Source organism: Nomascus leucogenys, chromosome 7b (genome assembly GCF_006542625.1).
Source record: "Nomascus leucogenys isolate Asia chromosome 7b, Asia_NLE_v1, whole genome shotgun sequence".
In the NCBI taxonomy this organism is placed as follows: domain Eukaryota; kingdom Metazoa; phylum Chordata; class Mammalia; order Primates; family Hylobatidae; genus Nomascus; species Nomascus leucogenys.
Window position 1 is genome coordinate 44792691 of NC_044387.1, and position 16542 is coordinate 44809232.

Below are 16542 nucleotides of genomic sequence, written 5' to 3' on the forward strand. Positions count from 1 at the left end.
CCTCTGTCACCCAGGCTAGAGTGCAGTGGCGCAATCTCGGCTCACTGCAACCTCCACCTCCTGGGTTCAAGTGATTCTCCTGCTTCAGCCTCCAAAGCAGATGGGGCTATAGGCATGCACCATCATGCCCGGATAATTTTTGTATTTTTAGCAGAGATGGGGTTTCACTATGTTGGCCAGGCTGGTCTTGAACTCCTGACCTTGTGATCCGCACCCCCCCCCGCCCCCCGCCTCTCAAAGTGCTGGGATCACAGGCGTGAGCCACTCTGCCGGCCGCAAAGGATTCTTTAACATAAAAGGGCAGGACTCATGAGACTGACCTGACCATTACATGGTGCAGCGAGAGTTCAATTCAACTAAGCCTCCTTATGCTTCTCTGGCTAATTTAGGGCCATGCAGTATCAAACAGCAATGAGGGCACAAAAGCAGCTTCTCCCTGGCTATCTTCAGAAGCAATCTTAGATTGCCCTTGAACACCATCAACAATCTGCTATTCGGAGGGCTGGAAACTAAGCCTAAGAAACCACCAGGCTTCGGCCGGGCACGCTGGCTCACGCCTGTAATCCCAGCACTTTGGGAGGCCAGGGCAGGCAGATCACCTGAGCCCAGGAGTTCAAGACCAGCCTAGGCAATCTGGCGAAACCGTCTCTATAATATATACGAAAACTAGCCGGGCATGGTGGCATGTGCCTGTAGTCCCAGCTACTGGGGAAGGATTGCTTGAGCCCGGGAGGTGGAGGTTACAGCGAGCTGAGATCACGCCACTGCACTCCAGCCTGGGCAATAGAGCCTGACCCTGTCTCAAAAAAAAAAAAAAAAAAAAAAGCCCGGGCATGGTGGCTCATGCCTGTAATCCCGGCACTTTGGGAGGCTGAGGCGGGCAGATCACAAGGAGGTCAGGAGATCCAGACCATCCTGGCTAACATGGTGAAACCCTGTCTCTACTAAAAATACAAAAAAAATTAGCTGGGCACAGTGGTGGGCACCTGTAATCCCAGCTACTCGGGAGGCTGAGGCAGGAGAATGGCGTGAACCCAGGAGGCGAAGCATGCGGTGAGCCGAGATTGCGCCACTGCACTCCAGCCTGGGTGACAGAGCGAGACTCCATCTCAAAAAAAAGAAAAAAGAAAAAAAAGAAAGCAATTCCAGCAGGTTTCTCCTGTAGTGCCTGGGTGAGTGAAGCCCACCCAAAGGTGAGGCGAGGGTGTGTTCTCAGAGCTCGCAACAGCAAGGGACTCGGCCACTGTCACTCGCATTTGCCTGGCAGAGGCTCCAAGGGAAGCTACCTATCAATCCGTTAGGTGCACCTATGGCTTCTCTACTTGGTCTCAAGTTGGATGAAGCAGAGACAAAACTTCAGGAAGCTGCCAGTCAATCAAGCCCTGGCCATGTGGGGCTGACAGCACAGACTCTAGTTACGGCATGGCTTCCCGGATGGTTGCTAGCGACAGCATCTGGCTCCACAAGCTGGCCTGTGGCCTCCTGGGGGTCCTTGAAGGTAATGGGGTCCAGTCATGTCTGTTTGTACATTCAGTCTCTTATCTCTTTTATTCAGGTCCCTCAAAGAGCTTAAGTTCCCCAGCTGCTGGCAAGTGACCTTCCTGCCACGCTGTGAGCTGGGGCCGAGCCACTCTTCCCAGGAGGCCGAGAGCTCGCAGGCTCTGGCTTCACGGTGGCCTCAGTTCCTCTAGAAGTGGCTGGTCAGCATCCTTTACAAATACGGCATTCCAGGGAAGGCCCTGGCTGCACTAGGAACTTATCCAGTTACATTTTAGTTTGAGAAAAGGCACAGATGCCAGTCCCTCAAAAAATTAAACCTAGAACTACCATTTGACCTAGAATTCGGCTTTTGGGTATTATGCTGAAGAACTGAAAAGTAGGGCCTGGAACACACATTTGCACACCCATGCTCACAGCAGACAAAGGACAAAATAGTCCAGATGTCTAACAGATGAGTGGAAAAATAAAACATGGGGTGACATACAATGGACACACGCTACAACACAGATGAACTTGAAGACATTATGCTGGGTGAACTAGGCCAGTCATGAAAGGACAAATACATGTGGTTCTATCTCCAAGGGGTGCCCAGAGTAGTCAACTTCACAAAGGCACCTGCCAAGGGCTGGGGTGGCAAGTTAGTGTTTAATGCTACCATTTCTGGTTTGAAAGGTGAAAAAGTTCTGGAGATGATTGGTGGTAATGGTTGCACGACAATGAGACTGTACTGAATGCCACTGAACTGTCGCTTAAAAATGCTTACAATGGGAAATCTTATGCTATATCTATTTTACCACAATAAAAAATATACACTTAACAAAGAGCCAAGTGGGCTGGGCACGGTGGCTCATGCCTTTAATCCTAGCACTTTGGGAGGACAAGGTGGGCAGATCACAAGGTCAAGTGATTGAGACCAGCCTGGCCAACATGGTGAAACCCTGTCTCTACTAAAAATACAAAAATTAGCTGGGTGTGGTGGTGCACGCCTGTAGTCCCAGCTACTCAGGAGGTTGAAGCAGGAGAATCGCTTGAACCCGGGAGGCGGAGGTTGCAGTGAGCCGAGATCGCGCCACTACACTCAAGCCTGGCGACAGAACAAGAACCAGGTGTGGGCTGGGCATGGTGGCTCACACCTGTAATCCTAGCATTTTGGGAGGCCAAGGCAGGTGGATCACTTGAGGTCAGGTGTTCAAGATCAGCCTGGCCAACATGGAGAAAACCCCATCCCTACTAAAAATACAAAAATTAGCCGGGCGTGGTGGCGGGCACCTGTAATCCCAGCTACTCGGGAGGCTGAGGCAGGAGAATTGCTTCAACCCAGGAGGCGGAGGTTGCAGTGAGCTGAGATCATGCCACTGCACTCCAGCCTGGGTGACAGAGTGAGACCCCGTCTCAAAACAAACAAACAAAAAACAGAGCCAGGTGTAGTGGTGTGCACCTGTAATCTCAGCTCCTCGGAAGGCTGTGGTGGGAGGACTGCTTGAAAGCCCGGGAGCTCAAGCACAGTGAGGCCCCATCTCTAAAAATTATTATTATTATTAAAGCTTAAAATTTTTTAAATTTCAAATTTCAATTTTAAAAAGGACAGATTCTTACTGAACCTATGCAAATAACTATATCACCACAAAAAATAAGGAGACAGTGAGAATGGCGGTTCACTGAGAAAGTGATATCATTTAAAAATGTTTCGGCCGGGCGAGGTGGTTCACGCCTGTAATCCCAGCACTTTGGGAGGCTGAGGCGGGTGGATCACAATGTCAGGAGATTGAGACCATCCTGGCTAACCCTAAGTCTCTACTAAAAATACAAAACATTAGCCGGGCGTGGTAGCGGGCGCCTGTAGTCCCAGCTACTCAGGAGGCTGAGGCAGGAGAATGGCGTGAACCCAGAAGGCAGAGCTTGCAGTGAGCCGAGATCGCACCACTGCACTCCAGCCTGGGTGACAGAGTGAGACTCCGTCTCCAAAAAGAAAAAAAAAAAAGTTTCATATCTGGCCGGGCACAGTGACTCATGCCTATACTCCCAGCACTTTGGGAGGCTGATGAGGGCTGATGGGAGGCGTTCAAGACCAGCGTGGCCAACATCTCTACTCTACATCCCAGCTCTACTAAAAACACAAAAAATGAGCCGGGTGAGGTGATAGGCAACTGTAGTCCCAGCTACTCGGGAGGCTGAGGAAGGAGAATTGCTTGAACCCAGGAGGTGAAGGTTGCAGTGAGCTGAGATTGCTCCACTGCACTCCAGCCTGGGTAACAGAGCAAGGCTCTGTCTCAAAAAAAAAAAAAAGTTTCATATCCATCTACCGCAGCAGAGCCTACTAAATCATTACAGATTACAGACACTAAGAATGAGAAAGCATTTTCCCTTATATCTAGAAAACAGAAATGAACACGTCAGCTATATTCCAAGCAAACCACCACAATTCAGTTCCCTCAGCAGCCCACCGCATCCTGCAGGACTCGGAGCCAGCTTCCACCCTCACGAAGCCCTGGCCCGGCGCGCTGGGTTGGTCTGAGAGCCATTGAGATAACGTCAGTGCAGAAGCCTGGGCCCAGAGGCTCTAATAGTCACTGGTGAAAGCACCAGGCAATCCTTTCCCACGTGGGGAACATCAGCACGAGAAGAGTCAAAGTCTCTTTTCATAACGATTCTCTAACGCATCTGGCCAGATGCGTTATTCAGATATTTTCTGAATGAAAATATCCTACACAGAGCAAGGGAGGGCACTGACAAACACGGGGCCTCCCGCCAAGCCCAGAACTTCTGAAATATTTCCATGAATAACATTTACACATACACACTGAACCGAGCCATGGGCAGCGTCCCTCGTGATTTGACAACCACTCTTCCCGTGCGGGTCTTACAAGATAACGCTTAAAACAAACCTCATTATGTCTGTAGTATTTTTCTTTTTATAAGGTGAATGATCACATCTTTATGGTTCTCCAGGGGCACTCAGAGTCTCAGGGACAGTCTTAGAGGCAATCTGGACAGTTGTTTAAGGCAGGCTCGCGGGTGTCTGAGAGGGAAGACTTGATTATCCATTAACAAAACAAACCTGATCTTTCACAAGTGATGAACCTTTGTTCTTTGTTTTTTCCCCTTAAATAAGCACAAACATAATAAAGTCAACATAAAGCATCAAAGATGATTCTGCTATACAGAACCTCTGCCATCCAGGTGCATTACACAGAGAGGAAAGAATAATCTTTCACTTTTTTTTTTCTTTTGAGATGGAGTCTCGCTCTGTCGCCCAGGCTGCAGTGCAGTGGTGCGATCTTGGCTCACTGCAAGCTCTTCCTCCTGGGTTCACGCCATTCTCCTGCCTCAGCCTCCTGAGTAGCTGGGACTACAGGCACCCGCCACCACGCCTGGCTAATTTTTTGTATTTTTAGTGGAGATGGGGTTTCACCGTGTTAGCCAGGATGGTCTCGATCTCCTGACATCGTGATCCACCCGCCTCGGCCTCCCAAAGTGCTGGGATTACAGGCGTGAGCCACCGCACCTGGCCATAATCTTTCACTTTGAAGGCAAAGGCATTAATGAGTAAACAAAGAAGGCAAGACCATCAAGGCCAGCAAACTGCTAAAATTGTGACATAATTCATTGCTGCTTTTCAGACTCAGGTACCATGATGATAAAAGGCACATACCTAGCTTTGCCCTTCACTATGTTTTTTGTCATTTTTACCACGTTTTGGAAAACACTGGTAAATCGCTTTAGGAGAGAGTGTGGACCAGGATATCGTAGGGTGCCTGAGGCCCATTTCAGAGAATCTGTGAGGTTGAAAAGCTTCCATAACACAGTTTCTTCTGTCATTCTCTCATGAGGGTACAGTGGACTTTCCCAGGGGCTGAGCGAAAGAGATACTGCAAAAACCGAGAATCCAGGTATCCTCTATTCAGTCAGACACCTAGGAGATCTGCAGAAACACTGACGCAATGCTGTTCTCAATAGAAATGTTTTGTTTTAGGCCGGGTGCGGTGGCTCACGCTTGTAATCCCAGCACTTTGGGAGGCCGAGGCGGGCGGATCACGAGGTCAGGAGGTCGAGACCACGGTGAAACCCCGTCTCTACTAAAAAATACAAAAAAAATTAGCCGGGCGTGGTGGCGGGCGCCTGTAGTCCCAGCTACTCGGAGAGGCTGAGGCAGGAGAATGGTGTGAACCCAGGAGGCGGAGCTTGCAGTGAGCCGAGATTGCGCCACTGCACTCCAGCCTGGGTGACAGAGCAAGACTCCGTCTCAAAAAAAAACAAATAAATCAAAACTATTGGGGGTTGCTTTGATCCTGAGACAGTCTGAGTCTGCTTCAAACCCATGGGGAATGGAACTTTCATCCCCAGCCTGCAGAGAGAAATAAGCAGTAGCATCCCTGTCTCAGAATTCCCTAATCCAATGCTCCGGAATCTGAAATGGCCTCCCTCTGTGAATGCAAGACACAGAAAATCCCAAGTGCCTTCCCTAACAACATCCTAAGTAAGTCTGGACTAGTAAGATTCCAACATTCATGAAAACACTGTCAACATCCGAACTAGCAGCTTTGATGAGGGGTGGGGGATAGAGAATTTGCCAAGTCAGTAAGTACTCCCAGTCTCGGAGACAGCTCAGTGAGGACCAAAGCCTGTGTGTCCAGCTCAAGACATCCTCGACAGAGGACCTGAGACATCCTCCACAGAGCACCCGAGACATCCTCCACAGAGGACCCGAGACATCCTCCACAGAGCACCCAACACATCCTCCACAGAGGACCCGAGACAGCCTCCACAGAGCACCCAACACATCCTCCACAGAGGACCCGAGACATCCTCCACAGAGGACCCAACACATCCTCCACAGAGGACCCAACACATCCTCCACAGAGGACCCAACACATCCTCCACAGAGGACCCGAGACATCCTCCACAGAGCACCCAACACATCCTCCACAGAGGACCCGAGACATCCTCCACAGAGCACCCAACACATCCTCCACAGAGGACCCAACACATCCTCCACAGAGGACCCGAGACATCCTCCACAGAGCACCCAACACATCCTCCACAGAGGACCCGAGACATCCTCCACAGAGGACCCGAGACATCCTCCACAGAGCACCCAACACATCCTCCACAGAGGACCCGAGACATCCTCCACAGAGGACCCAACACATCCTCCACAGAGGACCCAACACATCCTCCACAGAGGACCCGAGACATCCTCCACAGAGCACCCAACACATCCTCCACAGAGGACCCAACACATCCTCCACAGAGGACCCGAGACATCCTCCACAGAGCACCCAACACATCCTCCACAGAGGACCTGAGACATCCTCCACAGAGGACCCGAGACATCCTTCACAGAGCACCCAACACATCCTCCACAGAGGACCCGAGACATCCTCCACAGAGGACCCAACACATCCTCCACAGAGGACCCAACACATCCTCCACAGAGGACCCTGCAGTATTCTATTAACTTTGACTTACAATGCTTCACAACAACACCCCTCTGAGGTAGGTCAGTATGATTACCCCCATTTGACAGATGGGGAACTGAGGCATTGAAAGAAGTGACTTGCCAAGGTCATGACTGCACGCCAAGATACGGCCTCTTTTTAGAGCTGAAAAAAACCTAGGTATACCTAGTAACCAATGTTTTACTATTCTGTCTTACCGAGTAAGTATGTCGATATCCAAAGAATACCTACTCAACTCCGTTTAATATCAGTCCAAGGTTTTGTTACCTAAGCTTTATCTTGGTACAGTACACTGTCAGAATAATGAACACATTTATTTGAACACAAACTTATATTTGTCATAATCTTAAACATTATGTAAGAGTAATATTAGCTGATTTGATAAGTAAACCCATAGAAGTTTAGGGGAGGAAGCCAAGTAGAATAAAAGGTACACCTGTATTATAGCTAATACTGATAAACCAAAGAAAAAGGGGGAGGGATAGCATTAGGAGATACACCTAATGTTAAATGACGAGTTAATGGGTGCAGCACACCAACATGGCACATGTATACATATGTAACAAACCTGCACGTTGTGCACATGTACCCTAAAACTTAAAGTATAATAATAAAAAAAAAACCTGAAGAAAAGACATAGCTTTTTCAAACCCAAATTATTAGTCTCATTTGCCAAAGATTTACATCAATTATGTGAACTTAGATGATTATTGTTATTATTATTATTGGAGACAGGGTCTGGCTCTGTTCCGCAGGCTGGATTGCAGTCACAGCTCACTACAGCCTCAACCTCCCGGGCTCAGGTGATCCTCCCACCTCAGCCTCCAGAGCTGGGACTACAGGCACAACCACCATGCCCGGCTAATCTTTTATTTTTTGTAGAGTCAAGGTCTTGCCATGTTGCCCAGGCTAGTAACGAGCTCCTGGACTCAAGACATCCTCCTGCCTCAGCCTCCCAAATTGCTAGGATTACAGGTGTGAGCCACGGCACCTGGCCTGAACTTAATATTCTTAAAATATTCCAGTTTGTTTCTGTAAGAAGTATTTCTTTTCTTTTCTTTTTTTTTTTTTTTGAGATGGAGTCTCACTTTGTCGCCCAGGCTGGAGTGCAGTGGCGCGATCTCAGCTCACTGCAAGCTCCACCTCCCAAGTTCAAGCGATTCTCCTGCCTCAGCCTCCCGAGTAGCTGGAATTACAGGCATGCGCCACTATGCCCGGCTAATTTTATATTTTTAGTAGAGAGGGGGTTTCTCCATGTTGGCCTGGCTAGTCTCAAACTCCCGACCTCAGGTGATCGACCCGCCTCGGCCTCCCAAAGTGCTGGGATCACAGGCGTGAGCCACTTCGCGCCTGGCCTTGTTTGTTTGTTTGTTTTTTGAGACGGAGTCTCACTCTGTCACCCAGGCTGGAGTGCAATGGTGTGATCTCTGCTCACTGCAACCTCCTCAGCCTGGGTTCATGCCATTCTCCTGCCTCAGCCTCCCAAGTAGTTGGGAGTATAGCGTCCGCCACCACGCCTGGCTAATTTTTTTGTATTTTTTAGTGGACACGGGGTTTCACCGTGTTAACCAGGATGGTCTCGATCTCCTGACCTCGTGATCCGCCCGCCTCAGCCTCCCAAAGTGCTGGGATTACAGGCGTGAGCCACCATGCCCGGCCAAGAATTTCTTTTTAAATTTAAAGTCTAGTGCATTAAAATTATTAGAAGTACAGCCAGGCACGGTGGCTCACACCTGTAATCCCAGCACTCTGGGAGGCCAAGGCAGGAAGATCATCTGAGATCAGGAGTTCAAGACCAGCCTGGCCAACATGGTGAAACCCTGTCTCTATTAAAAATACAAAAATTAGCCAGGCATGGTGGCACACACCTGTAATCCCAGCTACTTGGGAGGCTGAGGCAGGAGAATTGCTTGCACTCCAGCCTGGATGACAGGGCAAGACTCCGTCTCAAAAAAAAAATTATAATAGGCCAGGCGCGGTGGCTCACGCCTGTAATCCCAGCACTTTGGGAGGCCGAGACGGGCCAGATTACAAGGTCAGGAGATCGAGACCATCCTGGCTAACATGGTGAAACCCCATCTCTACTAAAAATACAAAAAAATTAGCCGGGCATGGTGGCGGGTGCCTGTAATCCCAGCTACTCTGGAGGCTAAGGCAGGAGAATCTCGAACCCGGGAGGCAGAGGTTGCAGTGAGCCGAGATCGCGCCACTGCACTCCAGCCTGTGTGACAGAGTAAGACTCCATCTCAAAAAAAAAAAAAAAAAAAGATAATAAATAAACAAATAAGTTATTAGAAGTACGATTTTCTTATGTTCTGGAAATCTTAGAAATATTTACTTATATAAGCTAATCACGAACCAATCAGAATAGAGTTTCTCCAATTCAAGACACTTCGTGACTTTACCCAATGACTCAAAAAAAGTTTTCAACATTCACTTAGTGAGAGGCAAAGGCCCTTCTGAATTATAACTTCAGCCCCAGGGCAAGAGTAAACACAGAAACTGGAAAACTCCCTGGACCAGGTGTCAAAGAGTTGTTCTTCCTGGTGGACACAAAATTCTGGATTGAATTGAGCTCAAAAGAGGGTAAGGACACAGAGAACGAAGCCCAATCATCCAGATTCTCCGTATCTGACCACAGAGAACTGATCTCTGTCATCCGCCTACAAAGATGAGCAAAACAATACGACCACAAACCAATGCTCAATCACCGATGCCACCAGGCCATGGGTAAGCCAGAAACCAACAGAACACAGAGTCAGGGGCGGGGGAAACAGAGACACGGAGAGAAAACAGAGAAACAGGGTCCGTGAAGTGAAAAGTTCCACTGCTACTTGAATTTGCCTCTGGTAGCCAAGAAAAGGCCAGCACTTTGGGAGGCTGAGGCAGGAGGATCACTTGAGCCCAGGAGTTTGAGGCAAACCTGGGCAACACAATGAGACCCTGTCTCTACAAAAAATACAAAATAAAAAATGAATGAAACATTGACACCTGCTGTAACATGAGTTACAGCAGTTAACATGAGTTGAAAATATGCTACACGAAAGAAGTCAGTCACAAAAGACCACGTAGTGTATGATTCCATTAGTATGAAATGTCCTAAACGTGCAAATCCATAGACAGAAAGATTACGGCTGCCAGGGCTGCGGAGGAGCCGCCAGTATATCTGGAGCTTCTCTTTGGGGTACTGAAATGTTCTGCCCGTAGGTGGTGGTGATGGTCGCACACTGTGAACATACTAAGCCACTGAACTGCACACTTTAAATGGGTGAATTTTATGGCATGGGCAGTACGTCTCAATCAAATGGTTTTTGAAAAGGCAGCCAGCAGGAGGGGGCATGAGGAGGCAAGAGCCTCTTCAGGTGACTGGGCCCCCTCCCAGAGGTCAGAGGCTCCACCACAGGCCCCGGAAGTCAGTGGACCCCGATGCTCCAGGCCTCCGTGACCCGGGAGTCCTGCCTCCCTCCCCTGCCCAGGCCCTGGGCTTCTGGGTGGGGCATGGTGGCTGGCAGGGGAAGGCAGGTGTCCCTCAGCTACTTCAGAATCCCTGGTGAGCCTATCTGCTTCTGGTCCGCCCCTCCCTGAACTCTCTGTAGACTCTGTCATAAAGAACAAGGCTGGGCCGGCGGTGGCTCACGCCTGTAATCCCAGCACTTTGGGAGGCCGAGGTGGGCGGATCATGAGGTCAGGAGATCGAGACCATCCTGGCTAACAGGGTGAAACCCCTGTTTTTGTATTTTGTAAAAATACAAAAAATTAGCCGGGCGTGGTGGCGGGCGCCTGTAGTCCCAGCTACTCAGGAGGCTGAGGCAGGAGAATGGCGTGACCCCGGGAGGCGAAGCTTGCAGTGAGCAGAGATCGCGCCACTGCACTCCAGCCTGGGCGACAGAGTGAGACTCGTCTCAAAAATAAATAAATAAAGAAATAATAACTAACTAACTAAATAAAGAACAAGGGTGTCACCACATCCCAGGCAGAGTCCAAGTCAGGGCAGAGCCTCGCAGAGCACAGCAGGGCCTGTGCCGTGCCAACGCCGTGCCTCCGCCTGGGAGAAATGCCACCCAGCCCCTGGCAGAAACGACTCACTCTCCTATGGAGGGGCTGATGACCCAGGAGCGGCTGGCTGCTGGCGTGAGTACACGGGTGACCCTTCCACAAAGGCCCCTAGCTGGGCTCCCTGCTCAATTGGCCAGGTTTGGAGCTGGATGTCTGCAGGGGTCCTCAGGGATGCCTGGAGGGAGAAACAAGGCTTTTGGGGAAATGGTGACACCTGGGGCCAGAGTTCTCACAGTCAGGCCCCATCTCTCCCTGCCTGGATTTCAGGGGAAGTGGGGCTTGGGTAAATAGGAACGGAGGTGACCATCGGGCCAGAAGGGTGTGTGGGCCACAGAGAAGCACTCTGAGGCTGTGCTGTCATCCAGAGTGCCACCCTGCCTTTCCAGGGCACAGCAAGGAAGTGCCTGCTGGAAGGATCCTGGGGACAGTTGTTAAGGCAATTTTTTCTTCTCATAGCGTGCCTGCCTCCGTTCCGGGGCCAGGACGGTGCCTTACTGACTCCACACACAGAGGCCGCTGGGTCCAGGAGGCAGCCATCCCAAACGCAGTGACCTCCAGCACCCAAAGCTCAGAGTTCCCAGCTGAACCCAGGAGGCACCCACCTTCCTGTCTCTAGGGAGATGCCAGCTGGTGCAGGAGCCACTCCCAGTCCCAAGGCCAGGCCTGGTCACGTGGTGCCCTGCCAGGCTGGGGGGGTGGTGCACTTGCCCTCTGGCCTCCGGTGCCCTCAGGCTGGGGTGGGGACAGCAGGAGAACAGGACAGGAGTGGCAACCCAGGACCAGGGAAGGGAGTAGGCAGGGGTGGCATATGGGGGTGGAAAGAAAGGCGCCAGTGGCACGAAGGCCCCTGGGAGGCAGCAGCGCGTCCCTCCTGGGGGTAAGTCCAGGAGAGTGGCCATCCCTGAGGAGCCGAACGGAGGCAGGCACGCTATGACAGTGCGTGCTCACTGTCACAGGACCGGAGCTCCTCAGGGATGGCCACTTTCCTGGACTTACCCCCAGGAGGGACGCGCTGCTGCCTCCCAGGGGCCTTCGTGCCACTGGCGCCTTTCTTTCCACCCCCATATGCCACCCCTGCCTACTCCCTTCCCTGGTCCTGGGTTGCCACTCCTGTCCTGTTCTCCTGCTGTCCCCACCCCAGCCCTGACCCCAGATGGCTCTCCCTAGAAAAACACCGGAACCCCAGAGAAGCTCAATCCCCCAAGTCCATCTGCATTTTAAGAAGCCCTCATGCACTCCCAGCCCAGAGAGGGAAGCTGTAAAGGTGGACTGGTCATGTCGGGCTTTCAACCTGCAATGTGATCTCACCTTCCCCATCTGTAAAAGGGACACTCCCTGCCTTGTGGGATCACATGCAGTATCAGAAAAAGCACCTGACATGTGACATCCACTTACAGAGGGTTTTCCCTTCTCTTTGGTTTTGGGCGAGGATGGGAGAGGCCCAAGCAGGAGCTCCTGGAACACCGCCCATCCCGGACCCAGGGTTGTAGTCACCTGAACACTCACCCAGACACAGGGGAACTTCACAGAATGAATGTGAGGAATAAAATGAGACATTCAGTTACACAAATTAAACCAAACACAGATGCAGAGGTGCCCCATAACAGAAATAGAGCAACTACTGCCAGCCTTGGATGAAAGCTCTTGGCCAAGGGCCATGACAGCGGCGGGGAGGTTCAGCAGCTGCCCCCAACCACACAGGGCATTTGGAACCGCCAAGCCCAGCCTGTCCCACCAGGCCACAGCACACATTTTCCTTCCTCTGAAGAAAGGGGGTTTGTTAAGCCAGCGAGGAGGGAAGCCAAGGACTGCCCCCAGCGCCAGCATGGCTGTGAGCATAGAAGCGGGCTGAGCCACAGGCTGGGGGATCCCATGCAGACCAGGCAAAGCCCAGGCAGGATGCTCTGCAGAAAGCTCCCTGGTGATCCGGACCCAGAGCCAGACTGAGCTGCAGCCCCAGAAGACAGGTATCTCCTCCCCTGGGGCCACAGCAGCCACAGAGGCCACCCACGGCTTCCACTAGGACAGTGTGTCTTTCCCGTTACTCTACGTGCCTAAAAGTGACCAGCCCCCTTTCAGGTCTGGTCTATGATCCAGATGGTGGTCTTCCCCCCACCCTTTTTTTTTTTGAGACGGAGTCTCGCTCTGTCACCAAGGCTGGAATGCAGTGGCGCGATCTCGGCTCACTGCAAGCTCCGCCTCCCAGGTTCACGCCATTCTACTGCCTCAGCCTCCCGAGTAGCGGGGACTACAGGCGCCCACCACCACACGCAGCTAATTTTTTTTGTATTTTTAGTAGAGACGGGGTTTCACCGTGTTAGCCAGGACGGTCTTGATCTCCTGACCTCATGATCCACCCACCTTGGCCTCCCAAAGTGCTGGGATTACAGGCATGAGCCACCGCGCCCAGCTGGTCTTTCCCCTTTAAGACCCCACTTCCCACGCCCGCCCTGGCCAAGCTGATAGGATTCAAGGAGTGCGGCAGTGCAATCACAGCTCACTACAGCCTCGAACTCCCGGGCTCAAGCAATCCTCCCGTCTCAGCCTCCCAAAGCCACTTCCTCCTTTTCTTAGTTGCTGGCTTCTTCTACAGAAAAGGATCCCGAAAACAAACATCTAAAATGCCAACCAAGAATTCAATCTGCAAGGCAGCAGCACCTCCAGAAATAGCTGCTTTGTGGCCCGTTTGCCGTTTATGCGAAACTTCCCCATTTTGGACCAACGCAAGCAGAAAGAGAAAAGGAGGAAGATAAAGGAAAAGACGTAGGCTGTGTTGGGGCTGGATGGGGCTGTAGCAACCTGCCAGCAGTGGCTCTTGGGGAAAACCCCACTGCAAGGGTTCTGAACCCCTGCCACAGAAGCTTCCCCTTTCCCACACACGTCACTCGCTGCCTTGGAATCTGGGCTGCCTCCCTCCCGGGGGCTCACAGGGGAGCGAGGCCACAGAAAGGCTCCTTACCCGCAGTGGCCTAACAGGTGTGACATGTGGAGGGGGAGTCTGGGCAGTGTGCCTGATGCTCGGAGCCGAGACCCTGGAGTCCAACTCCCTCGGGTGTGACCTCGGACAAGTTACTTAGCCTCTCCTTGCCTCAGTTTCACCATCTGGAGAATGGGGATGCTACCCTCGTCTGACCACTGTGATGTCCAAATGAGCCAGTCAGCACACATCAAGTGCTCCGTGAGCGTCCGGCACACAGGTGCTTGTCTCTGCCCTGTGCTTCAGCTCCATCAGTGTCTTCTTCAGACCTGTCACTGGCTTGGGGCAAGGATATATGTGGCCGCTGAAGGCGGTCCGCCAGGTATGGCAGCCGTGGAGCTGCTAATTAGGCCCTGTGAGTGGGAGGCCCTGGTGGGGTGGGCAGGGGCAGACGCCCAGCTGCTCTCGGGGACACTCCAGGCCTGCGCTGCCCTCCACAGCCCCAGCCGGAGAGTGGTGACCAGATGTCAACTACAGGAAGCATTTCCAGAGGCCACAGCTCTACAGGGAGGTCTCTCATGGGCTGACAGCCAGAGCCAGCGCTCCGGGTCCCCTGAAACAACAGGCACAGTCCTCGGTCATGTCGAGGACCTGCTCAGCCCCTCCACTTGGCACCAGAGAGAGGATGACTCACGGCCCTTCTGCCTGGAAGGCAGGCTCCGGGGTCAAATGTCCATCCACCTCCATCACCCTCATCCATCCTTGTCAGTCCAGGGGCCTGGACACTGCTGGGGCTCCTGGGCAGGCAGTTCCCCCTTGCAAATGAGTGGGACCCTCAGCTCCTTCGATCAGCATCCTCACGTCAGCTGAGCCTGTGAGCATCCCTAAGCAAGGCCTCTGAGCTGGGCATGCGACACCTCTTCCCACCCAGGCACCCTCCCCCTAGAATCCCCCATACCACCCTGGGGGCACGCCCCGCGTCCCTCTCTGGCAAGCTCCTGCACAACCCTGAAACCACCTGATAGCCACCATCTATCCTGCCCAACCTCCTCAGAAGCACTAACAGCACCTCGCCCCAGCCACGGCAGGTCTCTGCACCCCTCATCTCAGTCACCACTCTCACATCTCATGAACAGAGACACTAGCTGCCTCCTCATGCTCCGTGTGCCCGTCCTGGGAGATCCCTGCCTTTAAGCCCCAGCCACGAACTGCTGACCCCACATTTCCTCTTCCCTCCCTGGGCAAGAGGGGCAGAAGGGGCAGGGACACACACCCCAGGCCACAGGCAGAGGCTTGGCCAGGGTCCTCCTCCCAACAGTGCCTCCCTGGAGCTCTGTCTACCTCAACTCCTGATGCCAGAGGATCCCTCTGCGCTCCCCACGCCCTTAAGACCCCAGCTCAGGGAATCTGGTCTCAGTCATCACTCCCAGGGGACTGCAGGGCCCCAGGACCGCACACATTCAGGCCCAGGAGAGCTCTCCCCATCTCAGAGCCTCCTGCGGGTGGAGATGGAATGTGGAAAAACCACATCCTCTGCAGCTCCCCCACAGTGAGAACGAGGACTGAGGGTGTGGATAAGGCTCCAGGAAAGGGATGCAAGCCTGGGAAGGTGGAAGAGTTCTGGGTGGGTCCATCTGCTCCTCACCTGCCCCGACCCTGCCTGCAGGTGAAGGCCGGTCCGGCCCCAGAAGGCCCAGCCCCCAGCCCACTTACAGAGTCCGCACTGTGCTCCTCCAGCCGGCCCCTCGCTGCCCACCAGAGCCATCATGTGACCCCAGCACCGGCTGCACATTCGTATTTGTTGAATGAATGAATGAACCCTTGCCAGCCCAGCAACTTGGTGGCTGAGGGCTTCAGGGCTCTCCCAGGGTCCCCTGGGGTCATTCAGCCACTCAACAGTTTCCCAGCGGCAGCAGCAGCAGCAGCAGCAGCAGCAAAGAGGATCCGCACATCACTGCCAGTGCTCTAAGGAGCGGGCGAGCCCCCGGAGGCGGCCGCTCTGACCGCGCTTGGTCAGCCCTGAGCTCCGCTCGCGAGGAGCCGGCAGGTGTCTGCGGTGCTGGAAAGATCACGGTGTGGGCGGGGATTCCGATCCGCCGGCAAGGGTGGCCTGCACCCGGCCAGGCCCGCGGGTTTTCTCCTCTCCGGGGCTGGCTTCGGCCCCTCCCCCTCCCCGCGCCCCGCACCCCTCCCCTGAGTCCCCAGGCCACGTGGAGAGGACACAACAAAGCCTTCCCCGCCTCCGAGGCGGACCCGACCCTCAGCACCGACCTGCGGGCAGCGCCGAGGAGGGCGCCCGGGCGGAGGGGAGGCGGGAGAGGCACGGCCCGCAGGTCGGTGCTGAGGCCGGGGGCTCTGGACGCCCCGCCTCCCCTCCTCCGGCTCCCACCGCGGTGGGGCCCAGGGCGGGCGGCGGGCCCTGAGCTCCACGCCGGGGCAGGCGGACAGGCAGGGGTCCCGGGCTAGGGCTCAGCGCGTACCCCGGGAGGGGAGCGGGGGCACTCACCACCCTCCAGCCGCGGGGGCGCGGGCGCGTCCGGGCCGAGGCAGCGTCTCCCAGGCGCGCGGACACGGCCGACTACCCGCTTCCTCCTTATGGCGCCCCGCGCG

General features: G+C 53.5%; 1 protein-coding gene across 1 annotated transcript in view; it reads right to left on the reverse strand.

The window, feature by feature from the left end:
- BID (BH3 interacting domain death agonist) overlaps positions 1-16039 on the reverse strand; it is a 37218-nt gene extending 21179 nt beyond the window's left edge. Inside the window, exon 1 of the mRNA XM_030815779.1 lies at positions 15646-16039. The gene's annotated coding sequence lies outside the window, so the exon portion shown is untranslated. The remainder of the gene's footprint in view (positions 1-15645) is intronic.
- Between the last annotated feature and the right edge of the window lie 503 nt (positions 16040-16542).